Source organism: Lissotriton helveticus, chromosome 8 (assembly GCF_964261635.1).
Source record: "Lissotriton helveticus chromosome 8, aLisHel1.1, whole genome shotgun sequence".
NCBI lineage: Eukaryota > Metazoa > Chordata > Amphibia > Caudata > Salamandridae > Lissotriton > Lissotriton helveticus.
The window spans coordinates 601,641,821-601,665,712 of NC_136069.1; positions in this window are offsets into that span (position 1 = coordinate 601,641,821).

Genomic DNA, 23,892 nt, shown 5'->3' on the forward strand with positions numbered 1-23,892 from the left:
TGACATGGACTAAACAGTCCATGATGTGTAGGAACTTGCTTTGGCTTTCCCATTGCGATGCCTTTTTCAAAGGCACCGCCGTGGGAATGCAAAAGGACCTCCAGCCAGACCAGGGGAAAACTCCTAATGTGGCGGACGGCCAGTGATCGACTTTGGGAGTGTGGTGGCATGCCGCCCGCTTCCGCACTGCCAAAATCCTAATCAAACCCATAGTCTGACCCATAGTAACTCTATTGGATGACTAGCCAGTCTCACCTTGAGTAAACAGTGGTTATGTTCTAAGAGTGACTTTGATAATAAGGGTCACTGGCAAACTGCTGCTGGGAGATTCTTTACGATATGGTCAATATATGGCTCAAATCTATAGGATCCTTCTGTATTTAAAAATTGGGGGGGGGGAATTAGCCTGCTGGCTGGGTCCCAGCATTACCTGTGAAGATTTTATTTTTACTCAAGACTTAATGTAAGAAATGTGGGTATTAGGTAAGGGGGTATTGACCCACCTTAAGCAATATTAACAATCCTTGTCAAGATGAACCATCAAGATCGCTAAATTCACCTGAGCGCAATCCCCTGGTTGCTATGGCACAGAGTAGACTGGCTTAATTTAGAGTATTTATGCAGTACCAAAACAGTAATAAAGTCAAAATACAGCACAGGAATAATCTCAAACTAATGTAGAAAAATACAACATTATAACGTAGAAAATATAGTGAATTTTAACATACAAAATGGCACCAAAACAGCAAAGGTTTAATATGCAGAACTAGAGGTATGAATATTTCAATTTTTAACTAAAAATACTAATAACAAGCTTAAAGCACCAACTGCAGTCAACTGGTTGCAGAATGCTGGGGCCCAGGTATAATTTGAGGCCAAAGGTGATGGAGCACGGATCCAATACAGCAACCAGGTTTGGCCGAGTTGGAGGATTTACCTGCGAATTTAGTTCTGATTTTGTGTGTGCAGTACAGACTGCTGTTTATTCCTCATGGAGTACTCTATCCGCCAGGCTGACGGTATACCGCCCTCCATGTTTAGATCTTGGTTCTAATATTCGTCAACCCTCATGACAGAGTAGTTTCCACCAGGTAAGCCCAATTACTCCTTTTTCTGTTACGACTCTATTGATACTGGTATAGTGGCTATTCTTTCATCTTACTTAGACCTGCACATCATCAGAATGGGATAGACAGACCAGTGTAACAGAGTAGGTTATGGTCTGATGAGTGTTTATTCAGCATATGCTTCTGTCAAAATGGCAGACATGTTCTTTGAGTTTTCCTGTGCAAGCATCAAGATCATGGACACCAGCATTCTTTAAAACACATACCTGTATCTCATCATAGAGATAGAGAAATGCTGTTTACTCGCACATGAACTGTAATTTAAACCCTTCTTTAATGGTAAACACAGATTGTAATTCACAAGTCTGAAAATTCCACTTTACGAAGGTAGCATTTTCTTGTCCCTAACATTGATTGCTACTGCCAGTGTCCTGGGTCACATACCTGTGACTGGCTTTTCTATCGGGGTTTGTGTATTTCTTTCAGACAGGGACACAAAGGGGACATAGGTGTGGACAAGATGGGTCATCCTGAAAGGATGACAGGGGTCGGGCTGTACCAAGCCCCACTTACCTTCAAAGGGTTTTGACTCCTGCACACACAAAGGGATCTGATAATAGATGTGTCCTGCTTTTTTTCATCCCCAGTTTGGAGTCTTGACAGGGGAAGGGAATTCATTTTTCAAATACAGATGTGGGTTTAATACAGGGAGTCCCCCCACACAAACGCTGGCACCAGGTATAAATATTGGACCTTTAAAGACAGAGCACTCAAGCAACTGTGGAAGTTACAGAAGTGTACTGCCCTGCTGCTTGAAGGACTGTTGCTGTCTGAGAAAGAAGATTGGAACTGCTTGCCTTCATCCCAGGCTAGCTGGAGTGACTCCAATGGTCTGTTGGCTGACCTTGTGCGTGAGCTACAGGGACACAACAGGCTTGAGAAACCTCACTGCAAATGCCCAGCTGACCTGCATGAGCCTGCAGACCTTTGCAGGAATGAATCCCCAATACCAAAGAGGTACCTCCTCAGGTCCTGGACCCTTGACTTGCATCAGTCTACTCCTCCCCAAGAACTTTTAAAATCCTGAAGTTTGGGATTATCGCAACTGCGAATGGGCCCTTTTGCACCAAAACTCTGCAACCCGTGACAGCTGCCAATGATTTTTTAAAACTCTTTTTATTGCAGTGAATAAGCATAATATAGTGATGACAGCACCTCTCAGCATACAAGATACTCAGATACATTATATCAGTGCATGAGTCCCATACATTTCAATTTGCCATACCTCTTCAGCCATGTCACAGCGGCAGGTTCCTTCATGCAGCAGCATTCATTCCAGTTTGATCAGATCAACTCTAACGGGTGCGCACAACATTCCCCTGCTTTTATTCCACCTCCCCCAGATTTGTCCATTTATGTGGACATACCCTCCCTCATAGACCACCCTTTCGACCTGCATACACCAATCCATGTCTGCCTTCCATTCATCCTGCTCCTCACTACCTCCTGAATCCCAAACTAAACTCCTTGCACCAGATTCAGAAGGTAACTTTTTAGTGAGACAAACCTGGTCCTTGTATCTGAGCTGCAACCTGCACTGCCCTGCACGTGCGACTTTCCCCCAATCTACCATGCCCTGATGACCGAGAGTGATACTTTGTGCCACTATTTTCACTACAAAAATTAAAATCCAGTATCTCAGGTTCTACTGATTGAATTCTTTTCGTTCTAGTATAATTTTATTTATTTAGTTGGCTTTTTGTGCATCTTTGCACTGTTTTCACTTAAATCTTTAAAATTACATATCATTGGTTCGACTGATTGTATGTTTGTTGTAAAATAATTTATTAAATTTTTATCTATTTTTCTAAATTGGTTTGGGATTTTTTAATTCGGTTAATTTATTACTTTTCTGTGGGTCAACCTGACAGGGATTGTGATTTTTGCCTGAGTGACAATATCCCAATTCCTACAGAATTCTTTAAATCATTGAAATAAACATTTAACATTTATTGTTAAAACTAGCATGGCAAGACCAATCTATAGATAAACTCACCAACAAGCCAGGTCCTCAGTGCTGCCAGGTCAGTGTGCTGCGGTTTGTTATGGTTGCATAGCACTAGCAAGTCAAGGGTAGATACTGGAAATATGGCACATATTCCAGGACAATAATAAAAGATATTGTGAGCTATTACTCAGCAAATCAACTGTGGGAGTCCTTGAGTCATTTTTCTAACTGAGCCCATGCTAAAATTAGCATTTAGTGCAAACCAGTGCCAACCCATGGTTGAGTCAGCCTGCCACAGTGAAAAAAGACTTTGTAGGTTCTTCATTGCTAGAAAATGTAAAACATAAAATATACATGTTCTATTTTTTAACTACCATGCACTCTGCCCTAAAGGCTTTTAAGGCCTACCTTATGTGTGACTTATAAGTGTTAAAAACGAACGTCTATTCCAGGTAAAAGGTTTATTTTGCTATATTGAAATGGCTGTTTAGAGGTGCACTCCCAGAGTGCAGTGGCAGGCCTGCAGGCATGTTTTGCAATCAGTACTGCAGCCTACTAGTAGCACTTAATTTGCAGGCCTTGGTAACAGGTGGTATCATATATTAGATATTATAAACAAATTAAATGTGCAAATCACGTACCAATTTTGCCATGTTTGAAAAGGAGACTACAGCCACCTTACAACTTGGAGGGGGCAAAGTGCACAGACATACTGCCAACACAACAGAGTTTAAAAAAAAGGTAAATCATCCGAGGAAACCCTACAGAAACGGGGAAAGTTCCAACAATTTCTATAATATCAATCAATTTACCTTTTGTTTTCCATTCTGCCTCTTCTTTTTCACCCACTCCAACCGCCCCATTCAAGTTAGATCAACCAAGTTCTAATAGAATTCTCATGACCATCCACAGAAGGTAGTACTACTCAATCCACTAAGTTAATTGAATTACATTTCACCATTGCCTCTGATTGTTTAATTTTCATAAAACATTGTCTGGTCTCTACTATTTGTCTGAAGATATGAAAGGGCAAACTGTAATTAATCTTTACATAGTATCAGGGAGATCAGGACTAACAGTTTCCTAAAGTCATGCAGTAAAATTATCCTTTTCCTCATGTCTTTTGGCTTCATCAAAGGCTAGATCTGCAAATATGGCAAAGGTAATATCTAATGGAATTTCAAAATATTTTTCCCCAAGCGCTAGCCAGTGTTCTTTCTTTAAACAAAAGGAATCCAAGGCACTTCAGTGAAACCTTGTGGGTGGCCTACATCAAGGGGTCGATTCCGATCCGGTAAAAAGCGCTCCGATTAGCTGTACGGAGCCTTTTACCCGTACGAATCGTACACCTACAACGTCCCCGTACGAACTAGCAAGTACGATCCTAACCGAAAGCGCCACTCCGTACGACTCGTACCAAACACCGTACAACTAAAAACTACATACGGATTCACGCCGTCCGACGCAGTACGCCAGGTCCGTCCGTTAATTGGCAGCCATTTCTGAACCAGGAAGTACGATCCGTGTTGACGACACTCCGTACGGCCCTTTTCCTACGAGAGCTGTAAACTGCCGTAAATCCAGAGTCCGCCACGAACTGCACCCCGGTACGCGACATACACGACATGAACCCCATCGACCGTATCATCCGAGCCCTGTACGCCTACGACCTCGTACATAGAAACCGACGTCGGCGGAGACGGTGAGTGCAACCCTCCGCAACTACGGAAGTATACCGGTACGGTGCGCCACACGCCAGCGCATATCACCATTCCACTAGGGATACGCGCCACACACACGTCATAAATCTCGGGGTACGGTGCGTCACACGCCCGTTCATATCACCATTGCAATAGTGATACGTGCCGCACACACGTCATAAATCTCGGGGTACGGTGCGTCACACGCTAGCGCATATCACCATTGCAATGGTGATATGCGACCCGCACACACGTCATTTATCTCGTGGTACGGTGCGTCACACGCTAGCGCATATCACCATTACTCGCACATGAACTGTAATTTAAACCCTTCTTTAATGGTAAACACAGATTGTAATTCACAAGTCTGAAAATTCCACTTTACGAAGTTAGCATTTTCTTGTCCCTAACATTGATTGCTACTGCCAGTGTCCTGGGTCACATACCTGTGACTGGCTTTTCTATCGGGGTTTGTGTATTTCTTTCAGACAGGGACACAAAGGGGACATAGGTGTGGACAAGATGGGTCATCCTGAAAGGATGACAGGGGTCGGGCTGTACCAAGCCCCACTTACCTTCAAAGGGTTTTGACTCCTGCACACACAAAGGGATCTGATACTAGACCTGTCCTGCTTTTTTTCATCCCCAGTTTGGAGTCTTGACAGGGGAAGGGAATTCATTTTTCAGATACAGATGTGGGTTTAATACAGGGAGTCCCCCCACACAAACACTGGCACCAGGTATAAATATTGGACCTTTAAAGACAGAGCACTTAAGCAACTGTGGAAGTTACAGAAGTGTACTGCCCTGCTGCTTGAAGGACTGTTGCTGTCTGAGAAAGAAGATTGGAACTGCTTGCCTTCATCCCAGGCTAGCTAGAGTGACTCCAAGGGTCTGTTGCCTGACCTTGTGCGTGAGCTACAGGGACACAACAGGCTTGAGAAACCTCACTGCAAATGCCCAGCTGACCTGCATGAGCCTGCAGACCTTTGCAGGAATGAATCCCCAATACCAAAGAGGTACCTCCTCAGGTCCTGGACCCTTGACTTGCATCAGTCTACTCCTCCCCAAGAACTTTTAAAATCCTGAAGTTTGGGATTATCGCAACTACGAATGGGCCCTTTTGCACCAAAACTCTGCAACCCGCGACAGCTGCCAATGATTTTTTAAAACTCTTTTTATTGCAGTGAATAAGCATAATATAGTGATGACAGCACCTCGCAGCATACAAGATACTCAGATACATTATATCAGTGCATGAGTCCCATACATTTCAATTTGCCATACCTCTTCAGCCATGTCACAGCGGCAGGTTCCTTCATGCAGCAGCATTCATTCCAGTTTGATCAGATCAACTCTAACGGGTGCGCACAACATTCCCCTGCTTTTATTCCACCTCCCCCAGATTTGTCCATTTATGTGGACATACCCTCCCTCATAGACCACCCTTTCGACCTGCATACACCAATCCATGTCTGCCTTCCATTCATCCTGCTCCTCACTACCTCCTGAATCCCAAACTAAACTCGTTGCACCAGATTCAGAAGGTAACTTTTTAGTGAGACAAACCTGGTCCTTGTATCTGAGCTGCAACCTGCACTGCCCTGCACGTGCGACTTTCCCCCAATCTACCATGCCCTGATGACCGAGAGTGATACTTTGTGCCACTATTTTCACTACAAAAATTAAAATCCAGTATCTCAGGTTCTACTGATTGAATTTTTTTCGTTCTAGTATAATTTTATTTATTTAGTTGGCTTTTTGTGCATCTATGCACTGTTTTCACTTAAATCTTTAAAATTACATATCATTGGTTCGACTGATTGTATGTTTGTTGTAAAATAATTTATTACATTTTTATCTATTTTTCTAAATTGGTTTGGGATTTTTTAATTCGGTTAATTTATTACTTTTCTGTGGGTCAACCTGACAAGGAATGTGATTTTTGCCTGAGTGACAATATCCCAATTCTTACAGAATTCTTTAAATCATTGAAATAAACATTTAACATTTATTGTTAAAACTCGCATGGCAAGACCAATCTATAGATAAACTCACCAACAAGCCAGGTCCTCAGTGCTGCCAGGTCAGTGTGGTGCGGTTTGTTATGGTTGCATAGCACTAGCAAGTCAAGGGTAGATACTGGAAATATGGCACACATTCCAGGACAATAATAAAAGATATTGTGAGCTATTACTCAGCAAATCAACGGTGGGAGTCCTTGAGTCATTTTTCTAACTGAGCCCATGCTAAAATTAGCATTTAGTGCAAACCAGTGCCAACCCATGGTTGAGTCAGCCTGCCACAGTGAAAAAAGACTTTGTAGGTTCTTCATTGCTAGAAAATGTAAAACATAAAATATACATGTTCTATTTTTTAACTACCATGCACTCTGCCCTAAAGGCTTTTAAGGCCTACCTTATGTGTGACTTATAAGTGTTAAAAACGAACGTCTATTCCAGGTAAAAGGTTTATTTTGCTATATTGAAATGGCTGTTTAGAGGTGCACTCCCAGAGTGCAGTGGCAGGCCTGCAGGCATGTTTTGCAATCAGTACTGCAGCCTACTAGTAGCACTTAATTTGCAGGCCTTGGTAACAGGTGGTATCATATATTAGATATTATAAACAAATTAAATGTGCAAATCACGTACCAATTTTGCCATGTTTGAAAAGGAGACCACAACCACCTTACAACTTGGAGGGGGCAAAGTGCACAGACATACTGCCAACACAACAGAGTTTAAAAAAGGTAAATCATCCGAGGAAACCCTACAGAAAGGGGAAAGTTCCAACAATTTCTATAATATCAATCAATTTACCTTTTGTTTTCCATTCTGCCTCTTCTTTTTCACCCACTCCAACCGCCCCATTCAAGTTAGATCAACCAAGTTCTAATAGAATTCTCATGGCCATCCACAGAAGGTAATACTACTCAATCCACTAAGTTAATAGAATTACATTTCACCATTGCCTCTGATTGTTTAATTTTCATAAAACATTGTCTGGTCTCTACTATTTGTCTGAAGATATGAAAGGGCAATCTGTAATTAATCTTTACATAGTATCAGGGAGATCAGGACTAACAGTTTCCTAAAGTCATGCAGTAAAATTATCCTTTTCCTCATGTCTTTTGGCTTCATCAAAGGCTAGATCTGCAAATATGGCAAAGGTAATATCTAATGGAATTTCAAAATATTTTTCCCCAAGCGCTAGCCAGTGTTCTTTCTTTAAACAAAAGGAATCCAAGGCACTTCAGTGAAACCTTGTGGGTGGCCTACATCAAGGGGTCGATTCCGATCCGGTAAAAAGCGCTCCGATTAGCTGTACGGAGCCTTTTTCCCGTACGAATCGTACACCTACAATGTCCCCATACGAACTAGCAAGTACGATCCTAACCGAAAGCGCCACTCTGTACGACTCGTACCCAACACCGTACAACTAAAAACTACATACGGATTCACGCCGTCCGACGCAGTACGCCACGTCCGTACGTTAATTGGCAGCCATTTCCGAACCAGGAAGTACGATCCGTGTTGACGACACTCCGTACGGCCCTTTTCCTACGAGAGCTGTAAACTGCCGTAAATCCAGAGTCCGCCACGAACTGCACCCCGGTACGCGACATACACAACATGAACCCCATCGACCGTATCATCCGAGCCCTGTACGCCTACGACCTCGTACATAGAAACTGACGTCGGCGCAGACGGTGAGTACAACCCTCCGCAACTACGGAAGTATACCGGTACAGTGCCCCACACGCCAGCGCATATCACCATTCCAATAGGGATACGCGCCACACACACGTCATAAATCTCGGGGTACAGTGCTTCACACGCCAGTGCATATCACCATTGCAATAGTGATACGTGCCGCACACACGTCATAAATCTCGGGGTACGGTGCGTCACACGCTAGCGCATATCACCATTGCAATGGTGATATGCGACCCGCACACACGTCATTAATCTCGTGGTACGGTGCGTCACATGCTAGCGCATATCACCATTGCAATAGTGATACGCGTCGCACACACGTCATTAATCTCGGGGTAACGTGTGTCACACGCTAGCGCATATCACCATTGCAGTAGTGATACGCGCCGCACACACGTCATTAATCTCGGGGTACGGTGCGTCACACGCTAGCGCATATCACCATTGCAATAGTGATAAGCGCCGCACACACGTCAGAAAGCTCGGGGTACGGTGCGTCACACGCTAGCGCATATCACCATTGCAATAGTGATACGCGCCGCACACACGTCAAAAAGCTCGGGGTACGGTGCGTCACATCTGAGTGGTGGTTGGAAAAGACCCCTAGCAGTGCCCAGCAGTGCCCAACAGTAGAGTGGGTGGGTGCAGGGGACCCCCAGCAGTGCCCAACAGTGCCCAACAGTAGAGGGGGTGGGTGCAGAGGACCCCAGCAGTGCCCAGCAGTGCCCAACAGTAGAGGGGGTGGGTGCACAGGACCCCCAGCAGTGCCCAACAGTGCCCAACAATAGAGGGGATTTGGGTGCACTAGGACCCCCAGCAGTGCCCAGCAGTGCCCAACAGTAGAGGGGGTGGGTGCACAGGACCCCCAGCAGTGCCCAACAGTGCCAAACAGTAGAGGGAGTGGGTGCACAGGACCCCCAGCAGTGCCCAACAGTAGAGGGGGTGGGTGCACAGGACCCCCAGCAGTGCCCAACAGTAGAGGGGGTGGGTGCAGAGGACCCCCAGCAGTGCCCAACAGTGCCCAACAGTAGAGGGGGTGGGTGCAGAGGACCCCTAGCAGTGCCCAACAGTAGAGGGGGTGGGTGCACAGGACCCCCAGCAGTGCATAACAGTGCCCAACAATAGAGGGGAGTTGGGTGCAGAGGACCCCCAGCAGTGCCCAACAGTAGAGGGGGTGGGTGCACAGGACCCCCAGCAGTGCCCAACAGTGCCCAACAGTAGAGGGGGTGGGTGCACAGGACCCCCAGCAGTGCCCAACAGTAGAGGGGGTGGGTGCACAGGACCCCCAGCAGTGCGCAACAGTGCCCAACAGTAGAGGGGGTGGGCGCAGAGGACCCCCAGCAGTGCCCAGTAGTGCCCAACAGTAGAGGGGGTGGGTGCACAGGACCCCCAGCAGTGCCCAACAGTAGAGGGGGTGGGTGCAGAGGACCCCCAGCAGTGCCCAGCAGAGCCCAACAGTAGAGGGGGTGGGTGCACAGGACCCCCAGCAGTGCCCAACAGTAGAGGAGGTGGGTGCAGAGGACCCCCAGTAGTGCCCAGCAGTGCCCAACAGTAGAGGGGGTGGGTGCAGAGGACCCCCAGCAGTGCCCAACAGTACCCAACAGTAGAGGGGGTGGGTGCACAGGACCCCCAGCAGTGCCAACAGTAGAGGGGGTGGGTGCACAGGACCCCCAGCAGTGCCCAACAGTGCCCAACAGTAGAGGGGGTGGGTACAGAGGACCCCCAGCAGTGCCCAGTAGTGACCAACAGTAGAGGGGGTGGGTGCACAGGACCCCCAGCAGTGCCCAACAGTAGAGGGGGGGTGTAGAGGACCCCCAGCAGTGCCCAACAGTAGAGGGAGTGGGTGCACAGGACCCCCAGCAGTGCCCAACAGTGCCCAACAGTAGAGGGGGTGGGTGCATAGGACCCCCAGCAGTGCCCAACAGTAGAGGGAGTGGTGCATAGGACCCCCAGCAGTGCCCAGCAGAGCCCAACAGTAGAGGGGGTGGGTGCACAGGACCCCCAGTAGTGCCCAACAGTAGAGAAGGTGGGTGCATAGGACCCCCAGCAGTGCCCAACAGTGCCCAACAGTAGAGAGGGTGGGTGCAGAGGACCCCCAGCAGTGCCCAACAGTAGAGGGGGTGGGTGCACAGGACCCCCAGCAGTGCCCAACAGTGCCCAACAGTGCCCAACAGTAGAGGGGGTGGGTGCATAGGACCCCCAGCAGTGCCCAACAGTAGAGGGGGTGGTGCACAGGACCCCCAGCAGTGCCCAACAGTAGAGGGGTGGGTGTAGAGGACCCCCAGCAGTGCCCAGCAGTGCCCAACAGTAGAGGGGATGGGTGCAGAGGACCCCCAGCAGTGCCCAGCAGTGCCCAACAGTAGAGGGGGTTGGTGCAGAGGACCCCCAGCAGTGCCCAACAGTGCCCAACAGTAGAGGGGGTGGGTGCACAGGACCCCCAGCAGTGCCCAACAGTGCCCAACAGTAGAGGAGGTAGGTGCAGAGGACCCCCAGCAGTGCCCAGCAGTGCCCAACAGTAGAGGGGGTGGGTGCACAGGACCCAAAGCAGTGCCCAACAGTAGAGTGGGTGGGTGCAGAGGACCCCCAGCAGTGCCCATCAGTGCCCAACAGTAGAGGGGGTGGGTGCACAGGACCCCAACAGTGCCCAACAGTAGAGGGGGTGGGTGCAGAGGGCCCCCAGCAGTGCCCAACAGTAGAGGGGGTGGGTGCAGAGGACCCCCAGCAGTGCCCAGCAGTGCCCAACAGTAGAGGGGGTAGGTGCACAGGACCCCCAGCAGTGCCCAACAGTGCCCAACAGTAGAGGGGGTGGGCACACAGGACCCCAGCAGTGCCCAACAGTAGAGGGGGTGGGTGCAGAGGACCCCCAGCAGTACCCAGATATAGGGGTGTGCTTTTCCAACATCATACAAAAACTACCTGCCTGTATGTGTAGATCCCTAACGTGTGACACTCATGATAGTTGCATATCAACACATCACTCACAGCAGTGACCTACTCCACAGAGAATGGTCTCCTGTCACACACTGAGTGACACACCACATGTGGTTGTTTTGGAACATTCCACAGCCAGATCCACCCATGTAGTTTGCTTGCACATCCCCCCCTCCAGCATGACTCAATAGTGTGTAGTCATGCAACACACCACTCAACAAATGAAGCACAAATGGAAATAGGAAGACTCATGGACATCCCGGACATGATGTGACTGTCCATGTGGTGAAACATGTACTCCCTCATGGAAGGAACAGGGTAGGAAAGCCCTAGATACAAAGCACCCAAATGAGTAGTTGTTAACACATATCTTAAATGTGACTATCAGAATCATGAGGTCAAGGCGGATAACATCGTCATGCATAGTGTGGTAAATTATGATGGACTCCCTGAAGGCATTAATACACAACACAAACCCCAGCACAGTAGTAGCATGGATGGCAATGACCAATTGTCAGATAGCATTTGTGAGCAGGCATGGCCATTGCGCAAGTGAATGCACTAATCAATGGGAAACTATACTGAAGTCACCACAACAATTGGGCAACTGTCTGCAGTTAATATCTCATGTGTCACAGAGAAAGGGACACTGTTTTGGATAATGTCTGTATGCAAAGTGCACACACACAAATCTAGATAATTATCAGAAACATTGGGATAGCACAGAGATACCATGGTCCACCTCATTCCCATCTGAAAAATAGACAACTATCACAATACCAAAACATTAACATCACACAAACTTGTAGGCACACAGCACCTAAAGAAATTCCCTGAAATGCAATAGTTCCGACTGAAAAATAAAGTGCTTTATTCAGTGCCAATCTGTAGAAAATAAAATTAAATGAGTCCAGGAACACTGAAGGCCAATGGCCAGTCCAAAACCAAGTCCATTACAGTGGTGACTTTGTGGAGGCTGTCACCCCAAAACTTGCCTGCACATGTTGGACTTAGAGGTCCGTGGACCCATGGAGGGCATCATCTGAGTCTGGGTCTGGCACCGCGGGGACAGGAGAGGGAAGGGTATGTGTAGTGGTTGCAGGTGGGGAGGATTCATCCACAGTGGCAGGGTCAGCGCAAAAGGTTGCAACATATTCAGCGCTGCACACTGCTGCCAGTTCAGACAGGCTACCACCTGAACTCGGGGACACAATGGGAGTGGAGGTAGTGGGCTGTGAGTCAGGTGTATGGTGCCTGTGGGTGGGTGGGTGATGTGTGTCCCCTGTCCCTGTGAGTGTGCGTACATCCCCCTGAGATTGGGTGAATGGAGGTCTGCGCTTAGACTTACGTGTGTGTGTGCTGGGTGTCTCTGTTGGGGTGTGTGATCTTGTGCGTCTGCGTGTATGGTGGACAGGGATGGGAGAGGCGGATGTGGATGGGTCAGAAGGAGTGGGGGGATTGACGCTGCAGGATGGAAAGTGCTACCGTCAGTGTTAAATCCATGGGCGCCAAACTCCGACGTTGATCAGACATGTCAGCTGACATGCCCTCCATGAATGACAACAACTGTGTCATTATTTTTGTTTGGCCATGGAGGACAGTCAACATTGACGCCTGACCAACTTGTATCAGCCGGAGTAGGTCAACAGACTCAGCACTGAGGGCAGCAGGGTAGACAGGGGCAGGGGCTGCGGTACCGGGGACAAAGGAGACACGGGGGTAGAATGGACTCTAGGGCCCCTAACAACTGGGAGGGTGGAGATGGGTCTGGAGGAGGAGGGGACAGACATAGTTGCAGTCGATGCCATTGCTGCATATTCCCCCTCCTCCTGGGAGTCAGAATCCAAGCCGTCTGCATGGTAGGAGGTGTCGTGCTCATGAGGTCCGGCCACCTGACTCCCCTCACCCTCTGTGCCACTCCCTCCGACTCCTCGATGCTGGTGGCACTGTTGCTGGGTCCCTCTGTCCGTTCTGTGTCTGTGTCTCCTCCAGGTTGCGGTGATGATGCTGTTGGCAACGAGAAAAAGAACAATATATCAGTCACCTCTCCACATCATACATATCAGCACGAAAAATTGTGGCGCCATTTCTAATCATGGCATGCATCATGAGTCACATGCCACATAACTCAGCACATATCTAAGTCTCGTAATTCGAAATTGTAAGAGACACAAAGCTCATTGTATCCACAGAGCAAAGTCACAAACCAGGCCACAACTTGGATTACAGTCACAATGATGAGCCACTGCCTGTCAACAGGAGAGGTGTTAAGCAATCATCTCTGGGAGCCAATAACATTTCCTGTAAATCCTGCAATGACTACATTCTCCAGCAGCACAGCCTAAGTGCATAGTGACAAGTCCACATCAGATATTACATCCTCAGCACACCACTGACAAGGCTAAACAGTTGGTCCCATCACACCTCCCATGCACAACATCCCAAGCACTCCGTCAATGTGAGTAATACTGCCCAAGTAGTAGAAAATATGAATCTGGCTCTCAATAACTGGAAACCTATATAAACTAAGCCAAGGTCACATTGTTTCGCTGCACATCAATATTAGTCCCAAAGAACCTGCTACATTTCTTGTGAATATGCACACACGCACTGCCCAGTGTGAGTATGCACAATGCAAAATTAGGATACATGGACAGTGTGCACATGTAGCTAACACATGAGAAATACAAAGCATACCAAGGACAAAGGCCACTGATGCAGACCCGTGCAGAACTCCTTGTTACGACTCATGATCAGTGACAAGGTATCATGAAGGGCAACCACAGTGCACAGGTTGTGGAACAGTCAAGGTACCAACAAGTGTCACAGACCCCCCTACAACATGATGATGTGCTAATCAATCTGCATACCAATACCTTTCTTCCCTAGGAGGATATGCACTAATATGAAATAGACAAAGCATGGGCCAAATGTGGAGGAGGAAAAGGGATGCAAAAGAGCATTAGCTTAAAAAGGGGCATTGAAATGACAATGCATAAAGTGCCTGTCTGACTACAACACCCCAACTGTGGGGATGTCACCAGGCTTCCAAACACTGCAGGTAGCATGTGACACACATGACAGCAAACAGACATGTACCTACCCCCTCCTTGCTGCTGTCCCTCCTGCATCTGCCTATGGAGGTCAGGGAAAATGACGGCCAGGACCCGGAGCAGGTTGGGGGTGAGGTGACGTGTGCCTCCATGCCGGCGTGGAGCCTCAAGCTTCAGCTGCACCCGGGCTATACGGCAGGTCCAGCACCGGATGTCCTGCCACCTCTTGCGGATGTTCCGGACCCTGCGGTAAGGTCCCCCCTCAGACCTGACATCCCTGACAGCCCTGGCAATGTCCTGCCAGATATCCCCCTTCTCATGGGCAGATACCTGTCAGTAATAAAAAGTGAAAGTACATCAGTACACCTGCTCCATGTCCCAAAGACACACACTTGCCCCACATTGATGATAACAACAGGGCAGAGGATGCAGACAGGGCTAGTATCATTTTTCAGGTGAATGTGGCCTGTGAGCAAACAACAATGCACTACATGCCTGTGCAAGGCAACAGATTCCCTAGGACTTTAAAGCCACTCACTGAGCATGGCTAACACTGAACAAGGAATGCTTTAGCAGGGTGGTGTACAGCACGTGACATGCTGGCACATATCCCACTACACCTAAGATCTCTAAGCAGACCACACATGCTCAAGTGAATGCACTTAGCACAATGCCGGTAAGCAGTAAACACAATTTAACTACACCTTTCACTGCATGGTACACATCTTAATGTACACATCAGACACTCACTCCAAAGTTCATTGCATCTCTCTGTCCCATAAATACACAATGGCTGTAGTGACACTCACATATTAAGCACTCACCTGATCCCCTGGTTTCCCATACAGCTTGCTGTAGTTGGGTAGGAGGGCATCCAGCAGTGCCTGGTTCTCCTCCTCACTGAATGTAGGTGCCCTCTCCATGTTAAGCAAAATCAGGGTCCAGGGAATGCAGAGACAGCAGCAGTGTTGTCCACTCAAATGTTGTGCAGGCAAGTGCCCTCTCACAGCCACATGCAGCCTTAAGCCTGTGCTGCTGAGGGGCTGTCATTCTCAGGAAGACAGTGTGATAGGGCACATCACTTTGCATCCTATGTTTCATCCAATCCCATTCCACATAAGGCCCTGACACACATTTGCATGGTTTGAAATGTTAGCTCTAGCTACACAACAAACATTGCAACATTGTATACTTTTGGCAAACTGAATTTTGCAGGACACCTGTAGCACACTCAAATCTCTGTTTCCTTGACAACCAGCCATCATTCAGTGCATCCAACTCGTCCCCTAGGTGTTCCCTATGTATTTTCAGGCATCCACACACAAGTACGGTGCGTGAATCGTTGCAAACGCCATGTTTCGATAGTGATACGACCCGTACACCCTCACGCACCAGTGGTGTACGCTCCAGACTTGTATCACATATGGGCACAATGCAAGGTCAATTCAATTTGACTTTATTCGGTTAAAAGAATAATAACCATAAAAAGTACATAACAAGCAGTTCATAATAATACAGTACCATATAAAATATGAATTAAATTTAAGTGCAAATTGATTTACGTAATCTAAAAACATTGCTAAAAAATTCCGAAATGCAAGCAACATTAAAAATAACATCTAATTTCTGAAGTTCCAGAAAGGCAACCCTACAGGGTCTCACCCCCATTTCCCTTAAAATTGGTATAATCAATCTTTTCCTGGGTAGAATATAATATTTACAGAAAAATATGATGTGGATGTCAGACTGTTCCGATAGGTCATCACATGGGCATTTAGTCAAATTACAGGACCAACAATTCATTGCGGGGAAACTTAGGGCCCTAAAGAGGATACCTAACCTGAATCGGGTCAAAATAAACCGCAAAAATTCAGTCAAAGAAAGGGTTAAGCATGGTTGAATTTTCCCTTGTGTTGATACAGGTAGGTGGGCTAAGACAGTTTTCTTTTTATATTCCACTGTCATTCTACGTTCTTCCAGGTGTTTCATACATTTTGTTTTTAGAGCCTTTCTCGTGATGTTACACATGAACAAAGGATTGTCATAATAACTCATACAGTCCATGTCTTCAAAAAAATCCCTAATGTATGTAAATTGTAAACCACCTTATCCTCCCAGCATGATCCAAACTTAATCCATCCCTTAAAATAGCTCGGTTCAGCACACATCCATCACTAGTCCAAGCCCTATGCCACAGCAGTATTGGTTGAATTCTAATTGTGTCTTCAATATAACGTTGCCCCAATTCCATATGACAAATGTAGCTTGAGGCACTCCCAGGTACAGCTAAGATGTATCTCAAGAATTTATTTTCAACAACTTGTATAGATTTAACATTGTCATACCCCCAAAGTCCCGCGCCATAAACCGCGATAGAGACACAAGTGGCATTATAGATTTTCAAAAGTTCTACAGTGGGTTTTTTCCCCATCTTTTTTGCAAAATTTTTAAGGGCAGTAATAGATTTGCAGAACAGGGCTTTCCTTGCTTTAATCGCATCTGTCCAATTCCCTGCTTCATGGAATAAAATGCCAAGATAGGAGAAGGTGGCGGTATAGTCTATAGGGCTTGCTTTAATGAACACCCGCCTCCTTCTTCTACCTGAACCAGGACCATAATTCATGGTGAATGTCTTGGAGCAGTTGATTTGCAGATCCAGATTAGTCATAAATGCATTAAAAGATGTTACAAGGCGTTGTAGAGCCACCGGCGTGCGAGCCATTAGCACCGCATCGTCTGCGTATAATAACGCAGGGATCGGTCTTTTAGCTACCCTAGGTATATCACAAGTTGTTTCCACTAGGGCGTTCTCTATTCCATTTATGTATACCAGGAATAGGAATGGTGCTAAAACGCAGCCCTGGCGTACCCCACGCCCTATATCAAAAGATCTAGTACATTCACCTTTTTTACCATAACGCACTGTTGCGATGGCACCCGTATACAGGTCCTTAAGGAAGGAGATTATATTTCCCTCAACACCAAGAGATTCCATGATGACCCATAATTTGCTGTGTGAAACACAGTCAAATGCTGACGTCAAGTCAACAAAGGTGAAATAAATGGGTTCACGTCGTGCCTTGATATATTTCTGCTGGAGGATAAATAAGTTCAAGCCCTGGTCTACTGTCCCCTGTCCTTTTTGAAACCCATATTGAAGATCACTAATTATAGAGTTATCTTCCGACCGTTTTTGTAGCCTGCCTAGGATTACTCTTCCTAATATCTTTACAGTGCTGTCCAATAGAGAGATGGGGCGATAGCAAATAGGGTTTTGCCTATCCCCTTTTTTAAAAATTGGGACAATAACAGACATAAACCATGATGGAAGTAGGCTTGTCTTTAGGGATGCATTAAATAATTGCACTAGGAGTGGGCCCCATAAATCGATATTATTTTTAAAGAGGTCTGGAGGTATGCCATCTGGACCTGGGGCTTTACCGCCCCGTGTTGCTTTGAGGCTCTCATGTATTTCTTTTAGGGTAACTTTTAATTCCATGCCATTCGCTCTCACTTCCCCCTGGAGAAGCATTAGTGATTGCAACGGTGGAATCTGCTCGTAAATTGGGGTACTATACAGGCTAGAATAATGATCCACCCAAGAGTCCTCAGTAATGGCAATTTCAATGCGTGCTTTTCCTGCGTCAAAGAAGGGGGCATTTACTGCTTTCCAAAAAGCGCAAACATCCTTGCTCAATGAAGCCTCGCAGAGTGTCTCCCAGGCCTCAGTTTTAATTGTCGTCTTCCTTTTTTTCAGTGCATTCTGATAAGATTTCCGCGCATCCCTGACCCTTAAAGTATTATGGGGGATAGCATGTAAAGCTCTCTTGAGCTCAGAGTGAGCCTTTGTACATGTGGAATCAAACCATTTTCCTTTCTTTTCCTTACTTGATTTAGCCACCACCCAAAGGTTGCCCTTAATGTGAGAAGCAATAACCTCAAACTGCTTAAGAATCTCCTGACTAACCGGGGGGGGCGTGGCTTGGCAAGCCACGATGGCGGCTGTGTCCTGCTGAGGCTCCGCGATCGGGCTAGCATCTTGCCCATTTCCTAAGATCGCCGGGAGCCTCAGCCCACACATTTTGCTCCACTGAGGCTTACCTGCTGTGGGCGACCTCTGATGAAACTGCGGGGGCTGTGGACGAGCGCCGATCACCGTCCCGTCCCTCACCGGAGCCGGGCGCCGAGTATCTAAAATGGCGGGCGCGGCTCCCTCTACCAGCGGTGGGCACCACTGAGGGACTATCCTCGAGGCGACGGCACTCGGCGGAGAGGACGACTGGCGGCCCCAGACCTTCACCGCAGGGCAAAGAGACCAACTCACGAGCCCTTGCACCACGCCAGGTGATCTCTTGCGGTGACAGCCCGGTGCGCAAGATGGCGGCCGCCGTCCCGACGATCCACTAAACCGGCGCTCCTACACGACTGGGAGCCCACCCCAGCGCTGATCGGCCCACTGCCTCAAACTGACGGACGCCAGTGGGGGTACCACCTGTGTGCCGCTGGGTCCTCCGGAGACCTCGATCCCATCTGAGGGCGGTGAGTGTCGACCCCCTACCCCCCCTTCCCCTCCTGTGACCCTCGGTGCCGGAGACCCGGCGGCCTCCTACCCCATCTGGGGCCCGCCAAGGGGTCGCGGACGGCGCCGGCCCTTGGTCGGGGGGGGGAGGCTCAGAACTCTTCTGCCGCATTGCGTGGCCCAGAGGACCCGAGTGCCTGACTTTAAGATGGCGCCCGCAGAGGCCGAGACGCCGTGATCGACGTGGACTTCACCCTGCAAGTGCGGTGCTCCACTGACCCCAAGACGATCACACGCCATACCGGAGTCGCTCATCGACCCCCTCCCCCCTCCCGGGCCCTGGTCGCCTGCTCGTCGACCCCCGGGGTCGCCTGAGGGGGTGGGATCGGACCTCACTGTCACGCACCCTGTCCCTGCAGAAACCTGAACAGTAGGCGCAGTGACCATCTGCTGTGCATCTCCTGACACCTGGGCTGTCACCCCCTCGCTACCGCACATCACTCTAGCAGAGGTCCTCTGGAAGGAGGGAACGCAGTGACCGCCCCGAGACCAAGGGAGGCTAGGGGCCCAACCTACTCTGAGCTACTGCCCACCCAGATATACAGAGGAGAGGTGGTTTACTGATTACGGAACGCGCGGAGGGCCGGGCCCCCCCCATCTCTAACTGCACTCATGGGGAAGACGAGACCCACGCAGACGATGACTGTCCCCGAGACAGCCCCCGAGAGGATGCCTCAAACGAGAACATGGACGCAAGCCAACGCGTCGCAAACCGACCCCACACTATCTGCAAAATTGGACCAAGTATTGGCGGCAATCGAATTATCCCGCCTATCAATGGAGGAGAGATTGGGCGTCCTGACGACGGACATCAGTCTAATCCGCGACGACCACCGCAAATTGGCGGACAGAGTGAAAGACGGAGAACGGATTGTGACCGAGCTGCAACCTGCGGTGAAAACACAGGAGGCGGAACTGAAGGAGGTCCTGCACCGCGTGGCGGCCCTCGAGGAACGCACGGTGGACCTGGAAGGGCGCTCGAGACGCTGTAACATCCGCGTCCTGGGCTTGCCGGAAGGAATTGAGAACTCGGACCCTCTTACGTACATGGAGCTCTGGACCAAATCTTTCACACCGGAGGCGGAAAGGTAGGCATTTTTTTCCATTGAAAGAGCACATAGGGTCCCGGCCCGGGCGCCCAAGCCGGGCCTCCCTCCGCGACCCATGTTAGCTAAATTCTTACATTTCCGGGACCGCGATGCGGTGCTTCGTGCGGCCCGGACGGCGGGCCCCCTACAAGTGGAAGACCAACACGTTATGGTGTTCCCGGACTATGCCCGAGAGGTCCAACACCAGCGTTCCACCTACCTCGACGTCAAGAGGCGCCTCCGCGCAAATGACCTTCAATACTCCCTGCTGTTCCCGGCCCGCCTAAAAGTACTGCACAAGGGGAAAGCCCTCTTTTTCAACACGGCGGAGGAAGCACAGGACTGGACTGAGTTCCACTGCCCAATAATCCCTAATCCTGGACCCCAGAGAGCACGCAACAATGACTTCAGACGCTCCAGGAGACGAGGTGCGAGCCGCACTCGATCAGGCCGCCCCAAAAGCCAAACATCATCCCCCACGGGCTCGCCCGATCTCACGCAAATCATGCAAGAGCGACGAGAAGCCTTAAGAGCGGTGACTGGACTACACACGTCACCCATAGTGTCGGATTTGGAGGGTCGTCCGCACCTGTTCACCCCAGAGAAAGACCGGGACAGCGACGGAACAATGTCGGGAATTGGACCAATCTCCTCCCCCCTTGTTATGATACACACCTCGGACGCTACCCTGGCCAATCAACCTGGCACCTCTTCATGATGAAAGAACTTTCTACTGTTATATCCTTTTCATGGTGACCTATTGTATTGCGCGGCGTCTAGGAGCCTAGACTGTTTTGTTTAATAATTGTGAGCGCTTGCGAGCGATAGACGCTTATCCTACCAGAGCCCGACCCGCGCACAGGCCCAGCAGCGACACACGCTGCCACCCCCGCAGATACCCGTTGTATTTTTTCCCCTAGTGGGACGTTTGTTTGGATATGCCACCTCCGGTGAAATATCCTCAGTATTGGGACTGTTTCCCGCCCAAAGTTCTGTTTACGGTTAATTCCCCGAGTCCCTCCCCCATGATTGTGGAAGCATGGCGCACTAGAAATACTCGGGACACGTACACACTGGCGGCCGTCGGGGGCTTCAAGGGGGTCCCTCTCCCACTCATGTCACCGTATGAATGGCGAACTCACGATCAGACATTAATATCCTCACACTAAATGTGCGAGGCCTGCACACGCCCAGCAAACGCTACACTGTCTACTCATACATTAAGCGTATGTCAGCCAATATTGCGTTCCTGCAAGAGACGCATATGAACGCCACCGAACTCTCTCGCCTGCAGCTCAAATGGCGAGGGACCTTTTGTGCCACTCACTATTCAGCGTTTGCGCGCGGCGCGTTAATTTGGGTTAGGCCAGGTACTCCCTTTCGAGAGCTCCGACGGGTGATAGATAGAGAGGGCAGGTATGCGCTCCTAGAGGGAATACTTGATGGACAGGGTATACTCCTTGGCAGCATTTACGCCCCCAATATAGATCAGGATAAATTCTGGGACCACCTCACGGGCGTTCTGGCCCAGTTCACTACAGTTCCGTGGGTATTGGGAGGTGACTATAACTGCACGCTGGACCCCACCCTGGACCGCTCGCATCCTCCCCCCGCACATTCCCCGGCTCCCCGACAGGCAGAACTCTTCAGGGCATGGACCACGCACTGGGCACTCACTGACGCATGGCGACACCTACACCCACTGGCTCGCATTTACTCCTTTCACTCGATCCCACATAACCTTAGGGTCCGCCTGGACCGTTTCCTCTGCTCTGCACCTATCCTCCCTAAGATCACTTCCATGGATTACCTGGGTCGGATCCTCTCGGATCATGACGCTCATATCATTCGTCTAACCTGGCGCCCCCCGCACCCACCTGTCCCCACCTGGCGCCTCCCTAGGGACTGCCTTTCAGATCCAGTATTCAGAGACGCACACGAATCCAGTATCCGCGATTATTTCGCGCACAACACTAACACGGCATCGTCGGTACTGGTTGAATGGGACGCGTTTAAGGTGGTGGCGCGAGGGGAATGCATCAAGCAGGTGGTGGGAGTGCGTCGCACCTTGGAACGGGCGCTCCAAGCCTCGGAACAATCTCTGGCCGCGCTCACTAAACGGCTTGACGACTCGGAGGAACACGCTGTGCTCATGGCCAAGACGAAGACGGAGTATCAGACTGCCTGCGCTGACCTCCGCAGATACAATTTTAGGGCTTACGCCTCTAGGGTTCATAAGGACAGAGACAAGACTGGAGCGCTACTAGCCTGGATGGCGAAGCAGGACACCGAAATCAAGCCGATCACGGATATTGTCAACCCGGATGGTGTATTGGTACGCTCGCAGGCCGAGATCCTCCTAGCGTTCCAGCGCCACTATACGCAAGTGTACGGGACCCCGACCCAATCCTCCCCATTCTCTGTGGACCGCTTTTTGGACCCACTGACGCTGCCCACAATCTCGGACATAGACAAGCGCGCCCTCGACGCCAGGATAAAACCTTCTGACATTACCCAGGCAATTCGCGCCATGTCCCGGAATAAAGCGCCGGGACTGGACGGTTTCCCGTTGGAATACTACTCGACTTTCTCGCCTCTAATAGTCCCCCATTTATCACAGGTGTTCGAGACGTCTCTTCATCTAGGGAGATTACCCCAGTCACTGCGGGAATCCGTGATTGTCACCTTTCCCAAACCCCACAGAGACCCACTCCACATGGGGTCGTATCGCCCCATCACGCTCCTGTCGGCCGACTGTAAAATCCTGGGGAAAATTCTGGCTGACCGTTATGCGCAGATCATACGCCCGCTGGTCCACCCAGACCAATGCGGCTTTGTCCCGGGAAGGAACACCTCCCAGAACCTCCGCCGAATCTTCCACGTTCAAGACCAGATACGTGGCAGATTTCCCCGCGCCGCCTGCCTCATTATGGACCTGGAGAAGGCGTTTGACACCCTCACCTGGCCCTATCTCTTCTCGATCTTGCAGCGCCTGAATATCGGCCCAACGCTCATAGCGTACACACGCCTCTTGTATACCGACTTGACCACGCGGGTACGTATCGGGAAACGCATATCACCGGCGTTCGCAGTTCGGCGAGGTACGAGACAAGGGTGCCCTCTGTCACCCCTCTTATTTGCGCTAGCAGTCGAACCGCTGGCGATTCGGCTCCGTCGGGAAGGGATGGAATGGGGCATTGCACTTGCAGACAGCACGCATTGCGTGTCCATGTACGCGGATGATCTTCTCATTTACGTCCGAGACATCGAAACGGACATGACCCCTATAGGGACGGCGCTGGCGGACTTCGCAGAGGTCTCGGGACTACAGGTGAACTGGGACAAGTCCACAGTTTAGCCCTTACACCCGAACCTACCCCCCCGGGAGGTCGGGCTTGGAGCGCACACCCTCTCATGGTCCGCGGAAGCCCCCCGTTACCTTGGTGTCCGCTTGTATCATTCCCCAGCTGACCTTTTCGAGGGGAATCACCGTAAAGCACTTGCCAGTCTACGCCCGGCGGTCGCTTTTTCGAATAAGCTCCCACTGGCCCCGATAGGAAGAATAGCTCTAGCCAAAATGATAATGCTTCCCCGACTCCTTTACCACTTCACGAATTTGCCGGTAATACCACCCAGATCCTTCTTCCGCGACGTAGACTCCCTCCTAGGGACCCTTATCTGGGGCGAGGGCCGCCATAGGGTCGCCCTGAAAACCCTTCAACTTCCTACGACACTGGGAGGGCTCGGAGC